We start from the raw sequence: 14,308 nt of genomic DNA on the forward strand, positions 1-14,308 counted from the left end.
TTTTTAAAAATGACAAAAGGTCCTTCATTAAGGTCAAAAAGTGGTATAAATACCTTACAATTCTCAAACCCTAAAGTTCCAAATCAACTATCTACTCAATCTAAATGTCAAAACTGGGATACAATCTGGAAACTTTTGTAAGCCCCAATATTTACAAGGTGAAATGTGGAGTTTTCTCAATAAATGAATAATTACAAAAAAAAATGATAATCTGCCGAGCCATCATTTTCCGTAGGGTGTGTCCACAGGATCTAACACTCCCCCCTCCTTGCTCATGTTGTCCCTGACATGGCTGTTAAGCTGCTTCTTCATCTTATGGCTTCGCGCATCTTGAGCAGCGACTCGTATCTTGCATGTAGATCCAGTAGTGTTGGGCCGAATATATCATTGTTGATGGTGAAGAAGCCGGTGTAGAAAGCTTCTTCAAAGGCCTGGAGGTGACAGGATGGCAAAAACATGATCCTTTGATACAATGCATGTATCACCTCCTTGGAAGGCTGACAAGACAGATCATATGCACATCTGTAAGTATCTTGAAAGAAAAAGATATTGTCTGTCACCTGGCCCGGTTTGAACCTCTCGAAGACTTCCAAAAGGGTTTTGTAGATCTTCCTCATCATTATGCAAGATAGGTCAGGCGAGCCAGTGAACAATTTGATGGTGCCCGTTAGGGTTTTTACCATGTATTGAACACTTATTCTCTCACCTGCCTTCAAGCTTGGCAGCTTCGGATAGTTCAGCCAAGTGGGTTGGCTTCTTTGTAGTATCTCATGGGCCTTCCACGTCTGCATCCTTGGTAGAGGGAAGAAGCTTAGGTTATCTCTGATGATTTTGGGTGCCTCTACCAAATGGATTAGGTGTTGTGGATACTTCATCAGCCATGCCTTTCTCCACCTGGGTTGGGAGTCGACTATCAGCTTTGCCCCTTCAGGCTGGGAGATATCTATTGTGTAGAGTGGCACTGTTGGCTCTTCTCTGATCCTCTTGTTGATGGTGGTGGCTTCGTACTTTAGCAAAGGATATGGGAGAGAGGGTTGTAGCCATTCACGTCGGAGGTTGTTGGCGTCTATCTTCTGAATGGTCATTGATTTAAAAACCCTCTGCTCCCATTCCAAGGCTTCCTTGGCCGTTTCTCTGATTTCTGCCTCTATGGCCTTGCACAGCTTCTCTTCCTCTTCTTGTGTCAGATCTTGTGGCTCCTGAGAGGGTCCTACTAGGATTTCCTCTTGCATGGGTGTGTCCACAGGATCTGCCACATTCTCTAGGTCTATGCCTTCCATGGCTGTTGGCCCTGTGCCTGCCTGCACTTCTGCCTGTTGGCCTCTTAGCTCATCTATCTGCTTTTGAAGTGTTTGTTTCTCTACTTCAGCTTCTTCTCCCATGTTCACGAGGAGGTCTTTCAACTCGGTGTTTATCTTCTCTGCCTCCTTGAGCTTTCTCTTGATATTTTCTAGCTCATCTTGCATTGCTTTCTGCTCTTCTTCCATGCGTGTTTGCATAACCACCGACCCTTTTGCCATCATCAACCTTTGCTTCTTCTCTAAGGTCAACTCTTTCTGAAGCTCCTTCATCTGTTCTTCATAGATCTGGCTCTCTATAGTGGTGTGAGTCGAGCTAGTAGCTCTGACTCTTGCAGGAGATGCTCGTAGCCGCTGGATGGTTTGATCTTTAACTTTAAGCTGGTCCTTGAGCTCAAGGACCTCATCTTGGCTAGCCTCCTGGTCTATTTCTGCCTTTTCTTTGGCATTTCGCATAGCCTCAACTTCCTTGGACTCCTCAGCAAGTTGTAGGGTTAGGTTATCCCTTTCCCTCTCTGCATCTGTCAATGACTGAGTTGTCTATATTCCTCTTTGGCTCCTTGCAGTCTTTAAGCTGCTGCCTGATTTTCTCTTTTCATTTCCTGGCATCTTTGTAATGCATCTGTCAATGACTGAGTTGTCTATATTCCTCTTTGGCTCCTTGCAGTCTTTAAGCTGCTGCCTGATTTTCTCTTTTCATTTCCTGGCATCTTTGTAATGCCTTTGCCAGACTGGCTTGCAGCTCTGTCTCTCTCTCTATCTGGCCTTTGGCTTTGCTTTTGCAACGTGTTGACTTCAAGCTTTATCTGCACTTTAGTGGCTTTGAGAGTTGCCATTACACTTTTTGAGGCCATTGATTGTGCTCTTAGCCCGGTTAGCTTTGTCATCACCACATCCCAATCACTGGTGGTTGGCTGCAGGTCCACTATATCAGTGGCCATTTCTTTAAGCTCCACTAACCTCAGGCTCTACATTTTCTCTTTGGGTCCCATGTTTGCCAAGTCAAATGCAATTGTGCCAGCCTCTTCCTTTGTATATCCGACAGCTAGCAGGTCTAGAAATGTGTTATACCTTGCTTGATTTGGCTTTGGATGCTCACTCTTAGGCTTAGCCTCTTCTTTTGGTTCTTTCTCTTGGCTTTGTTCTTGCTTTGATTCTTCTTGGTCTTCTGGTTTGTCTTGCTCCTCTTTCTCTTCTTGTGGAGGGCTACGAGGAGGTGGTGAGGACGGTGGGCTAGAATCAGGGCTGGACGGTGGAGTTGTCGACTTTTTCTTGAAATCCCTGTCCGCCTTTGTCTTCCTTTCTCTCTCTTGGCCTTCCTGCTCTTCTAGCAGTTGCCTTCTGACTTGCTCCACTTCTGCTTCAGTAAATGGTATATGTGGGATATTTTCCGTTGTGGCATCAAGAATCTCAAAATTCTTAATGTAATCATCGAATCTGTCTCTGTGCACCCTTCGGGATGATCCCAACATTGCTTCTAGAGACGGCTTCCATAGTTCATTCAAATCTCCTTTGAGGGCTCTTTCGTCCCTGAAACTTTCCATCAGCCGCTTTAGACGTGCAGCTTTCTGTGATTTCGTCTCTTTTACTGGCACTTGGGAAGATTCCTTCTTTCCCTTCTTCAGCTCTGGCTGCTCTTCTTGCACGGTTTCTAACCGGCGTTTCAAACGGGTTGCCACCCTTGGTGCTTTTGGCTGTTCGTCTTCCTTATCTTCCTTGAGCCTCAGCCAGTCGTTCTATGATGGAGGGTCGGGCCATCTTCCCTTGGCGTGCAATGCTCCATAAATCACCTTCGTGATTAGCTCACCCGGCACGATGTATGTGGGGTTCTTGTTGCCCATCTTCACCAGATTATCATGTACATAAGATGCATAATTAATTACCTTTGGCTTGCTTTTCTACATTGCCTAGGTGAATGTTGTGGCAATTGCTGCAGCCGGCATCATGTACTTTTGTGGCCGCTTTCTACACATATGGAAATATTGATTGTACAGATGACTCATGATTGCCACTTTAGGGTTGGCAATGTCTTCAAAGGTGTAGTTGGCTTTCTTTTCTTTGTACACCTTTACTTCGTCTCTCCTTTTGGTTACACTATCCCCCTTGTTGGAGAGGTCTAGTGCAGCTTCCACTACTCTTTCTGTGAGTAGAATCTCTGTGCCTGGCTTGCCCTGCAGATCTGGAGCTCGGGCCTCTCCATCTTCTTTTATTGTTGTCACAAATTCCCATCCTCTTTTTATGTCAATACCTGCCAGCACCGCTTCAAAATAATTGTGGAGATCAATCTTCTCCAGATACTCTGCCATCTTGCTTCTGACGAACTCATTGAGTTCCTGCGGTAGCATTGGTAGCTCTATCACATTTCCTTCGGTGTCTTTGAACATGCCTTGGTAAATCTTTAGATCATTTGACTCTAGCAGATCTTCTTGGATCCATGTGCTGGTTGGCTTTAGAGTTCCTTCTGGTATGAGGAAGGGCTCCACTTCTTCCAAGTAATCCTTTATGGTCCTCCTCTTCTTCTTTGCCGGTGACTTTGCGGCTGCCATAGATCCTATTGCACTCAGTAGTCTGAAGTTAGCATTTTTTCCATATCAGCTGAGAAACTGAGTTTTAACTATCCAGATGACTTGAAAATTGAAAATAAAGCTTAAAAGGAACTTGCGAAATTGTGCATGTGCTCACAGTGCAATTTTGGCCAAAAAAATTCATTTAGCCATCCTACGCGTAGGATGTCTTTTTCATCAGATTTGGGTGATACTTGACATGCTGGTGGTCCTTGGCCTGTACAACATGGCTATGTGCTTGGATTTGGATTTGGGCATCAAAACGTGGATTTTTGGGTTGATTTAGTCTTTAGGTCACCAATTGGGTAGAATGTCCATAACAGGTAGTAAATGATATCCAAATGGGTTGAAAATTGATATATGGGCTCATTGTACCATGGTATTGGCTCCCATGATGTCACTCTTTGCACAGAAGGTCAAAAACATGCTTGAGACATCCTACACGTAGGATGTCTATTTCATCAAAATGGCTTGGGATTTGTCTGTGGGTAGTCCTTGGCATGGGGAACATGGCCATGCTCTTGGATTTTGATTTGGACAAGAATTGATGTTGGTAAGACCCTGTGTAGTGTTTTTTGGGCTCAAAAAGTGTATCTTGAAGGTGTTGGGGGTCAAATTTGGTTAGAATGTCTTCAAACTTGATATATGAGCTCTTGAAGATGATAAGAAAAGATCTGGAATGTAAAAATACCCCTTGTAGGCCAAAAATGTCAAATAGACATCCTACGTGTAGGATGTCTACTTCATCAATTTTTGCAGGTGACCACATAGATTGGTTGGCTATGTGCTCATGAAGGTGTTGTGCAAGTTTCATGTGATTTGGACAAGATTTGGTAGGTCTATGGCCTATTATTGCCTATATGCCCTAACTTTGCGTTTTTTCATGCATATGAGGTCAATTTTGGTCCAAATATGGTGAAACTTGGTGGCTAGCATGTAAAGGCCATTCAGAAAATGTGTGTGATGAGAAATATTGGGTTTTGTGCCCAGAAATGCCCTTGAGACATCCTACGTGTAGGATGTCTCCTAATGATTTTTTCATGGAATCTATCACTAGTGCCTGCCCTTAGTCTACCTGAGTCCCTTTTAAGCCTAATTTCAACAAAAAAGTCAAATGGATAGAAAGTAACTCCCTCTGTGGATTTCAGAGCCTCCGAGCCGTTTTCTAACTTTGGGAGTGCTTTTCGGCGATGAAATTTCTTGATGTTGGTCTCCATAGCTTCCCTATCCCTTGGGGATCCTTGCCGTATGGTTTGGTCGACATTGGCTTCACCGGAGCTCCATTTGGCAATTTGTCGCTCTAGAAGCACCCGTGGTTGCGTTTACATGTCTTCGATGATTTGTGGTGGTCTATCACCATAGGACTTGGTTGTTGATGGTCTAGAAAAGCGGCTCGTGAAGTTTGGTGGCAAACAGACATGCGGTTTGGCCGCGAGAGCTATTTGATGCTTTGTGTGTCTGATGACGTTTCTGAAGTTTAGTGCCGCTTCGGGTCACCTTTTAGTCATGTGGGCTACATAGACTTGTCGAGCATGTCGAGATGCTCCTACCCATGAATTTTGGTAGCATTTGGGCGCCTTTCCGCCAATTTCCCATTTGGTGGCCTCTTGCAGGATTTTAGGAATTAGGGTTTTTCCTGATGGTTTTCTATTGCCTTTGGACATCCAAGACTGGTCTCCTATGCTAGGGTAAGCTGCCGATGAAGTCTCATTGCTTTGGTTAGCCGTTAGGTGGCCACTTCTAGTTGTAGGTCTCTACTGCCCGCTTTGTGTGTGAACCCTACGCTAGTTTTCGCGACAAAACGACAAACATGCGCGAACAGCTCAAGGTGGTGAGCCTACCTCTCATGTCTGAAGCCCTTCGGGTAGTCGTGCACGTCGTAGAAGATGCTGGAAGTTCCGCTCGCTCTAGGTGGCAAAAGCTCTCTCTCAAAGGACAATAGTGAAAATGAGGTGAAAATTTCTTATAATGGAGGTCCCCGAACCACTTTTCAAGAAATTTGACATGTGCTCCTAACTTCTTGCGAGATGCGGTTTAGGCTCAAAAATTTCTTGATTTGGACTCCATTCGCTCTGTTTACCAGAAATTTGGCATTTCGGTCAAAACCTGGCCAAAACACGCTTTCCGCTTCAGTCTCATAATTGCACCCCAACTGTACCATAGGTTGTCCTATAGTCACTGATCATCCCCATATTTTTTGTTTTTCATTATGATCGTTTTTCACCTGCTTTTTGTATTTTTGAAGTTTTTCTGCCAAAAATTAGTAAAATTAAAAAGAAAATAGAAAATCAAACCCAAAAAATCCCCAAAAATCATAATAAATCAAAAACATCACCGTAAAACATTATATACACTCACATGCAATTTTTATGGCCGGATTTCTCCATTTTACCAATATTTTGCCCGAAAAATGTCTATTTCTACTTATACACACACACCTAGGGGCTTGATTTGGCATTTGGTCCCATATACCTGAAGATTCATGTTGTATAAGGGCATATGTACTTGGATTAATCCAGAAAATTTTGCAATCAAACAACAACCCTTAAAACTAGTCAAAAAATCATGCCCTTTTTTGCTCTTTCTGCCATTGGGTCCGCATTTGAGAATGCCTCCCCCCCTCCTAGCCGGAGTCCTCCCGGACCACAAGGTATCGCCTCGGAGTATGTGCCATGCATAGGTGGAAAAATTTGTGCTAATGCTTGGCCGTGTAATGTGGCCCTATTTTATGCATACTCGGTCAATGCATGGAAAAATTAATGTTGTGCAAGAGAAGGGTATAAGCAAGATGCTTATTGGCATTCGCCGTCGATGTTTCCTGTTTTCTTTGTAAGTAAACAGTTGTAACTCTACTGCTCTCTGTTTAATTTTCTTTCTTGCAAAAGGCAGTTTCTTTGCCGCTACTGTTGATATGGCCGTATTTGTCTCTTTGAAGAGAATTGGCTTGGCTGGAATGGCCGTAGACCGTATCTCTTTTGCTTTCCATTGGTAGCTTGTCTTTGCCAGTTTTTGTAGGTTTCTTGCTACTTCTTTGGTTGGCACTGTTTTGTTGCTGATTGGCATCCACATAAGTCAATTTGCCAGTTGCAAATGCAGTTATCTGCCTTTCGATGTCGCTTGTACTGAAGGGAGTTCCTTTTGCTTCGGTCTCGGTATCGAAATGCGCGTCACTTCTGAGTTATTGCTGAGCATTTTATTTGGGATCCATAGCTGTTTTATGCCCTTGGTGTTTGGTTGAACTGTCATCTTCGGTTGAATTCCCCCGTTGTCTTGTTTTCTGTCTGTCATGTCATTTCTATCTTTCCGCATCCATACTTGTTTCTCTTGTTTTGGTAACCTAGATCTTCACACTGCGGTTGATGACTTCGTATGTATGTAGTGAGCATGGTTGGCTTTTACTTGTTTGTTAGCCTTGGGTATCATGTTGTTCTTTGGTGGCACCCTTGCTTTTAGCTCTTTATCCAGGGATTGCATTGTTGGTAGCTGATTATTCCGGGGTTGTTGAGCAAAGGCTATCATCTGTTGTGCTTGTGCATGCTGAATTTTGACTGCATTCGCATTCCAATCTATCTGCACATTGTACTCTTTTTGCCAAGGTTGTCCCAATAACATTGGGTGTTGTGTGTTGTCATCCTCGACTACATAAAATTTGTGTGGGTAAATATATTGATGTACTTGTACATGTAATATAGTCCAACCCCATGTTTTCAGCAAGTGTGGTGTACTACTTTCCAGCACTTGTGGAGTAGGATGAAGTTGACTTGTGGGCTTGAGTTGTTTGTATAATCCGTAAGAGATCAAATTTGCTTGAGCTCCAGAATCAAGCAATGCCGTTGATTCAACTTGATTGCTACCCACTTTGACTGCAATTATTGGCTCCATTGTGTCTTCATCAACCCTCGTTAGTCGAATGGCATTGATTCGCAATGGTACTCCACATTGTTGTTGTTGTCGCAGAAGTCGTCTTTTTGCAATGCGTTCTTTTGCTTCTGCTTAAGCCTCTTCTCGTACCTTTGTTTCTCCTTCATTCATTGTTTTCCTTGATGGATTTGTTGAATCATATCCTATGTTAGTGGTAAATGATATTTCTTCAATCGACACCCACTAATCCAATTGGGCATTTCTTCACCTGCTAATGTAGCAAGCTTGACAGCTCCTCTTTGTGATAGATCAGTAATCACAAAGGGTCCCATCTCTCGCTTTTTAAGTTTCTTGGCATGTTGCTTCAAAGTATAAACAAGTACATAATCACCTGTTTTGAACTCTTTTGTGCGCACATGCTTGTCAAAAAACTCTTTTTGTCTTCTCTTTTTAGCATAGATCGAAGCTACAGCTCTCAAGCGGAGTTCATCTAGCTTTTCAAGATCATCTATTCTTGAAGAGAGCTCATGCCCTGTCCATTCTAGGCGTTTCGCTACTCGTAGAGTTGGAATTAAAAAATCTATGGGTAATATAGCATTTAGACCAAACACCATGTTGTACGGTGTTGTTCCTATTGATGTTTTGTAAGCTACCCTGTATGCCCATAGTATTGAGTGTAGCTGTTGATCCCAATCTGTTCTTGATTCTGACACAAGTTTAGTGAGAACCGTGCATAGTGTTTTATTTGTGGCCTAAGCTTGTCCATTTGCCTGTGGATGGTATGGAGCAGATTTCCTATGTATGACCATGAATTCCTCTAGCAGATATTCAATGACTTCATTAAGAAAATGTGTTCCACGATCACTGACAATTTCTATTGGTAAACCGTATCGTACAAAAACATTCTCATACAAAAATTGTGCAGTGGTCCATGCATCTGCTTTTTGTGTTGCTTTGGCTTCCACCCATTTTGTGAGATAGTCCGTAGCTACAATGATATATTGGGTATGGGTGCGATATGCAGGGGGTAAAATAGGTCCCACAAAATCAATGCCCCATTTTGAAAATTCCCTTGCTCCCATGATTGGTCGTAGTGGCATTTCATCTCTCTTTATCGGCACCTTGGTGTGCTGACAAGCGTCACAATGCTTTACAAACTCTTCAGCATCCATATGCAATGTAGGCCACCATATTCCTGCAGTTAAGACAATTTTTGTTGTCTTATCGCCTGAAAAATGTCCTCCACTTATACCTCCATGTGCATGTTCTAGAATCAGCAGGTATTCACTTTCACTTGCACAGATTCTGAGTTGATTGTCCTTTCCTCGCTTATAGAGTTGGTTCCCAATTAACTGAAAGTCCCGAGCCTCCAGCTCTATAGCCCTTTTTAGTGCTCTTGTTATGTTTTCAGGAAACGTCCTGGTGGTTAAGAAATCAATGATATATTGACTCCATGCAGGTTCAATGTTTACCTGAAACAATGTTGCGTGATCCACTGGTCTTTTGGCACTACATATAGCACAATTGGTAACATAAGCATGTGTGTCTGCGTACATAGTTGGCCAATAAACCCCTAACTATTTCAGTCTATGGTGTGTTTACACTGTTGAGCAATGAAATGCACAATCCTGGACATGCGCTTCTTCTAGGTAACACTCGAATTCCTCCGGATTTATACATAATCGTAGAATTTGGTCCAATCCTAGATGACACAGCCGTCCTACCATCAACTGGAAGTTTTTTGTTTGTCGAATTGTTTTTTATTTGGATCTGTCTTTCATGTTATCAAACCTGCCTCCAAAAAAGAGAATACTAACAATTTCCTAAGACCATTTGGGTATCATTTCAATTTTGAAAAGATAAGCATCTGGTATGTCATCATCTATTCCTTCAGGAGCTTCCCCATTGTGTATCCTTGAAAGATGATCCGCCCGTAGATGGGTTTTACCCTTTTTGACTACCACTGTGAAATCAAACTCTAGCAATATAATAAACCAGCGTACAATCCTCCCTGTATTGCATGGTTTATTCACCAGATACAAAAGAGCTTGATGATCTGTGAAGAACACAAATTTGTTTACGAGCAACTAATGCCAAAATTTATTTACAGCATAAATCATTCCTAACCCCTCTCTTTCGGTGGTTGTGTAGTTCTTTTCTGCACTGTTTAACTGTCGGCTTGCATAACAAACGGGAAAATCCATTGTTCTGTCTCCAGGTTGCGCCAGAATACTCCCAATTGCATATGCAAAAGCATAAATGTGAACATGGAATATCTTTTCCCAATCCGGTGCTTTAAGTACAGGTGCTGATACAAGGTTTTCCTTTAGCAAATGATACAGAGGTTGTGCGATGACTGCAGACATATATATGAATCTTCGATAATACCCACAGTGTCCCATGAAGGATTGCACTTGTTTCGCATTAGTAGGCCTGGGTGGGTCTACTATGACTTTGACTTTGTCTAGGTCAGTGGTTATGCCATTTCTTGAGACAATGTGTCCTAAGATGCGGCCTTGCTTAACCATAAAAATACACTTTTTTGGGTTAATACAGATTCAATATGTCCTACATTTTTCAAATACCTTTTGCAAATGGTCAATATGTTCCTCTCGTAGAAGCGACTGTACACAAAGATCATCCATGTATATTTCTAAGAATATTCTCAGGTATTCTTTGAACGCCTGCGTCATTAACCTTTGGAAGGTAGCTGGGACATTAGTTAAGCCAAACGGCATAACTCGATACGCATATATTCCCCATTATGTGGCAAACGCGGTTTTGTGTTGATCCTCCATTGCAATTGCCAATTGGTTGTATCCTGAAAACCCATTTAGAAAGGAATAAGCCCGTTTCCCGGCCACCCTCTCAAGTACATGTTTTGTGATTGGCAAGGGATAATTATCCCTTATGGTGGTTGCATTTACCTTTTTGAGGTTTACACACACTCGCAGTTTTCCGTTCTTTTTGGGGACTACCACAATGGGTGACACCCAATCTGTATGCTCGATCTCATAGATGAATTCAGCTTCCATCAGCTTGTCAATCTCCTCTTTGATTCGTTTAGCAACTGTGTCATTATATGTATAAGGACGTTGTTTGCTAGGTTTTGCATCTGATTTTAAAGGAATTGTATATTGACATATCGATGGATCAAATCCTTTGAGGTCTTTAAAGGACCATGCAAACACATCTTTATACTTCTTGAGAAGTTGTGTTAGTCGTTCTTCTTCTTCAGGCTCTAAATCGGTTTCTATATAGACCGGCTGAGGCTTTTCACCTGGTTCTGCAAGGTCTATCCTTTTTGCATTTTCAGGCCCATCGTAAGATTCCTGGTTGGTTCTTTCCCTTTACTGGTGGTGTCATTATGATTTTTCTATCCTGGATGGTGAATTTCCGATAGTGTGATGGTACATTCATGTTTCCCTTTTCTGACTCCCCTTTACCATCACTATCTTCCTCAGTAGTCCATATCTCTCATAAAGACCGTTTCAGTTCTTGGTATTTCTGTTTACGCTCCAGTTTGGTCCACTCTTGGTCTTTTGTTGTTTCTTTTTTTGATTTTCGAGATTTTTGTGATTTTGTTTCTGGTTTAACTTTTCGTACTTGTCTTTTTTCCTCTCGTGTTCTATCCCTTTGAACTTTTGAGAATCTTCCTGATATTTGATCTTTGACACAATCCTCTACTTTTACAAGCATCAGATAGTGAGTTTTACCTTTTATCCTGGACATCAAGTTCTCTCTCGCTTTGTTTCCTGCTCGTTTTCTTCTATAGCGTTCCTGGCGTCTAGGGTGCTGATTAGCAAAAATCATAAAACTTGATATTCTCTGCTTTCTCCCCACACTCACTTGAGTTGTATGAACACTCATTATCTGCACCATTGTTTACTTCCAGATGCTCAGAGGAGTTATAAAACTCTTCTTGTTAGTGGTTCTGTCATTTCATCTCCTCCTGGTATAATGCTTACCATGTAATAGGGTAGCACATCATAGCCATCCTTGTCGCAAAATTTTGTTGTTGGACTATTTGTAATGGTACAGACATCCAATGTTGCTAGTATGTGTTCCCATTCTAGAGGTTCCAAGGCATCTTCAGGAAAAGGTTCCAGAATATACTCCTTGTCCTCAATTGCTCTTTCTAAGACACATTCCTCTCTTTTTAAGCTCCCACAATGTGAAGCTCCGCACATCCATAGCTCTTTTTGTTTCCCTAACCATGCTGGGAGTTCTGATCCTGCGATTGTAGCTGAATCAAACTCTTCCACTAGTGTCTTGTTCACATTCTTGTAACTATGGTGTTTCATGTGTATTTTGGTTGTTGTCTCTCCATGTCTGAGGTATATGTGGTCATCACCCCAATCCTGGACCATCTTCAATTGTCGCATGAACGGTCTTTCCAAGATGATCTCATAATTGTTCTTTTTGTCAAAATCGACTATTGCAAATTTATGCTCATACTCGATTCCGCACGAAGTGACAATCACTATTTCTAAGAGTCCTAGAGGCTTTTCCATGAACCCATTTGCCAATTGCAATTTCATTCTGGTAGCTCTTAAAGCTAGTTTTCCCCATTTTTTCCAGATTTCCTTGGTGGCTATAGCAACTCCTGCTCCACTGTCAAGAATAGCTTTGGAAACTACTCCTTGAAATTCTACTGGTAGCGTGGTGTTTCCATCTTCTCCCTCGCAATACTCTCCAACCTTGTTTAAAGGTACTGGCCTAGTGTTTAGTTGAGGCCTGTCCAATCCCCTGATTCCTTCCTAAAGCTTTGAGGTGGGGTCTTTCACTCCAAATTTTTCTATGCATTTGCCTACTGTGGTCCACATGTTTGGTCGTAGCCTTAGGAGTTAGGCTAATGTGATTGTGCATGCCACCGGGGTGGACAATAGCTCAATCAACCCTTGTGAATCCATCACTTTGTTAGAAGAAAGTCTTGGAGATGGGATTTCTCTCACCTCAGACTTGGCTTCATACTCTCCTAGGTAAGAGGGTAGAGTTTTCGCGAGTCTGGTTGACTGTGCCCCGAACTAATTGATCCCTGGTCTCCCCCTTGTGAATGTATATCAAAGTTCATTTGTGACCTTGCCTCAAATTCTTCAATAGGAGGTAATGTCTCCTTCTTCTCTTTTTTCGTGTTGTTCATGTGGGAACTTGCCCTGTTAGCTTTGTTGGCCTCACGGATTTGCTTCCACAGCTCATCTAGACCGTTACAGTCCTTACCCATTTCTGCCAATGTTTTAGGCTGGAACCCGTCACTTGCCTCATCTGTTGTATTTGGCATTATGATAGGTTCTCCCCTAGACTCATAGGCATTCGCGAGTTTTTCCTTCGTTTCTACTTGTTCCTCTAAAGCTTGTTGGATAGGGGTTGGAGCTGGTACCTCATGCCAATTTGCAAGTTTACCAAGCAGGTTTTCCATCAAAGATTGAGCTATTTCAATTACCTTTCTACACATTTCCAACCTTTTTTTTTCTATTTCAGCATATGCATAAGTCATCCATCTTTGCTCTTGGGTTTGGTTCTTTTTGAGTCTGGCTTCATAAGCTTTTAGAAGTGCATCCAACTGCTCATTTACCTGGTCTGCTAGTACTGATCCTCCTGCTCCTGCACTTGTGGGTTCTGCTATTTCCTTAGGTGCTATGGTTGCCGTAGTGTGTGAGCTTAGGCTAGCTAGATCCTCTAACCGCTCTAATCTATCCTTTGTGTGTTTTAACTCCTCGGATAGAGCTGTTTGCTCTCGTTCTTTCCTGGCCTTCATACGCGCCTTTCTAGCTTTCTAAGTGCTTCTCTGATTTTTCATTTCTGAACTTCAATTATGGCTTCGTTCGTCATTCCTTGAGCTTGGGCTCATGTCACCGCATGAATAGATATGTTTCTTTCATTTTCTGACCCTCCACTGGAAGGCACTGTTTCCAGGATGTTCAAGGTAGTTTTTGCTCCTTTGCTCGGTTTCTTAGGGCAATCATGAATCAAATGAGTAATTCCACACTCGGTGCAATATGCGTTGACTCTAATGATTTCATCATGAGGGTAGTCTCTTAGCCAATGGTCTCCACAACACTTGTAGCAGGGTCCCTTGGGTTGTTGAGGTGCTCCTTGAGCTCCTCTTTGTTGGTATGCATGTCTTTGTCCGCCCATGCCTCCGTTGGCTATGAACAACAATGTTCGTTCATCTAAGTTATATCTTCCTTCTCCTGCTGCCTGTGCAGCTGTTGGTGGTCCTGTATTTCCTATCATGCTTTTCGCATATCCATTGGGATCTTCATAATATGCATGCATAGGCACCAAAGCCTTCTCTTCTGATTCGGTTATGGTTGGAGTGTATCTTATACCGACTGGTCGTAATCCTGGTAGGGGTGTTTGTTGCCCAACACTGGTTGTGGTCTTTCTACGCCTACAGGTCCTAGTAGATTTTCTGCTTGATACCTAGGCATCGGTGGAACTTGAGGAGAAGCTACCTGAGCTTGGGGAGCGTAAGGTCTCTCTCACACATATCCCTTGTTATAATAACATTCCTCCGTCCCATGGTTTGTCCATTTTTGTTCAATAGCACACCACTTGGGCTGTTTAGCCTGGGGTTTGAGC

Source organism: Adiantum capillus-veneris, chromosome 25 (assembly GCF_014529385.1).
Source record: "Adiantum capillus-veneris isolate H3 chromosome 25, ASM1452938v2, whole genome shotgun sequence".
Lineage (NCBI taxonomy): Eukaryota > Viridiplantae > Streptophyta > Polypodiopsida > Polypodiales > Pteridaceae > Adiantum > Adiantum capillus-veneris.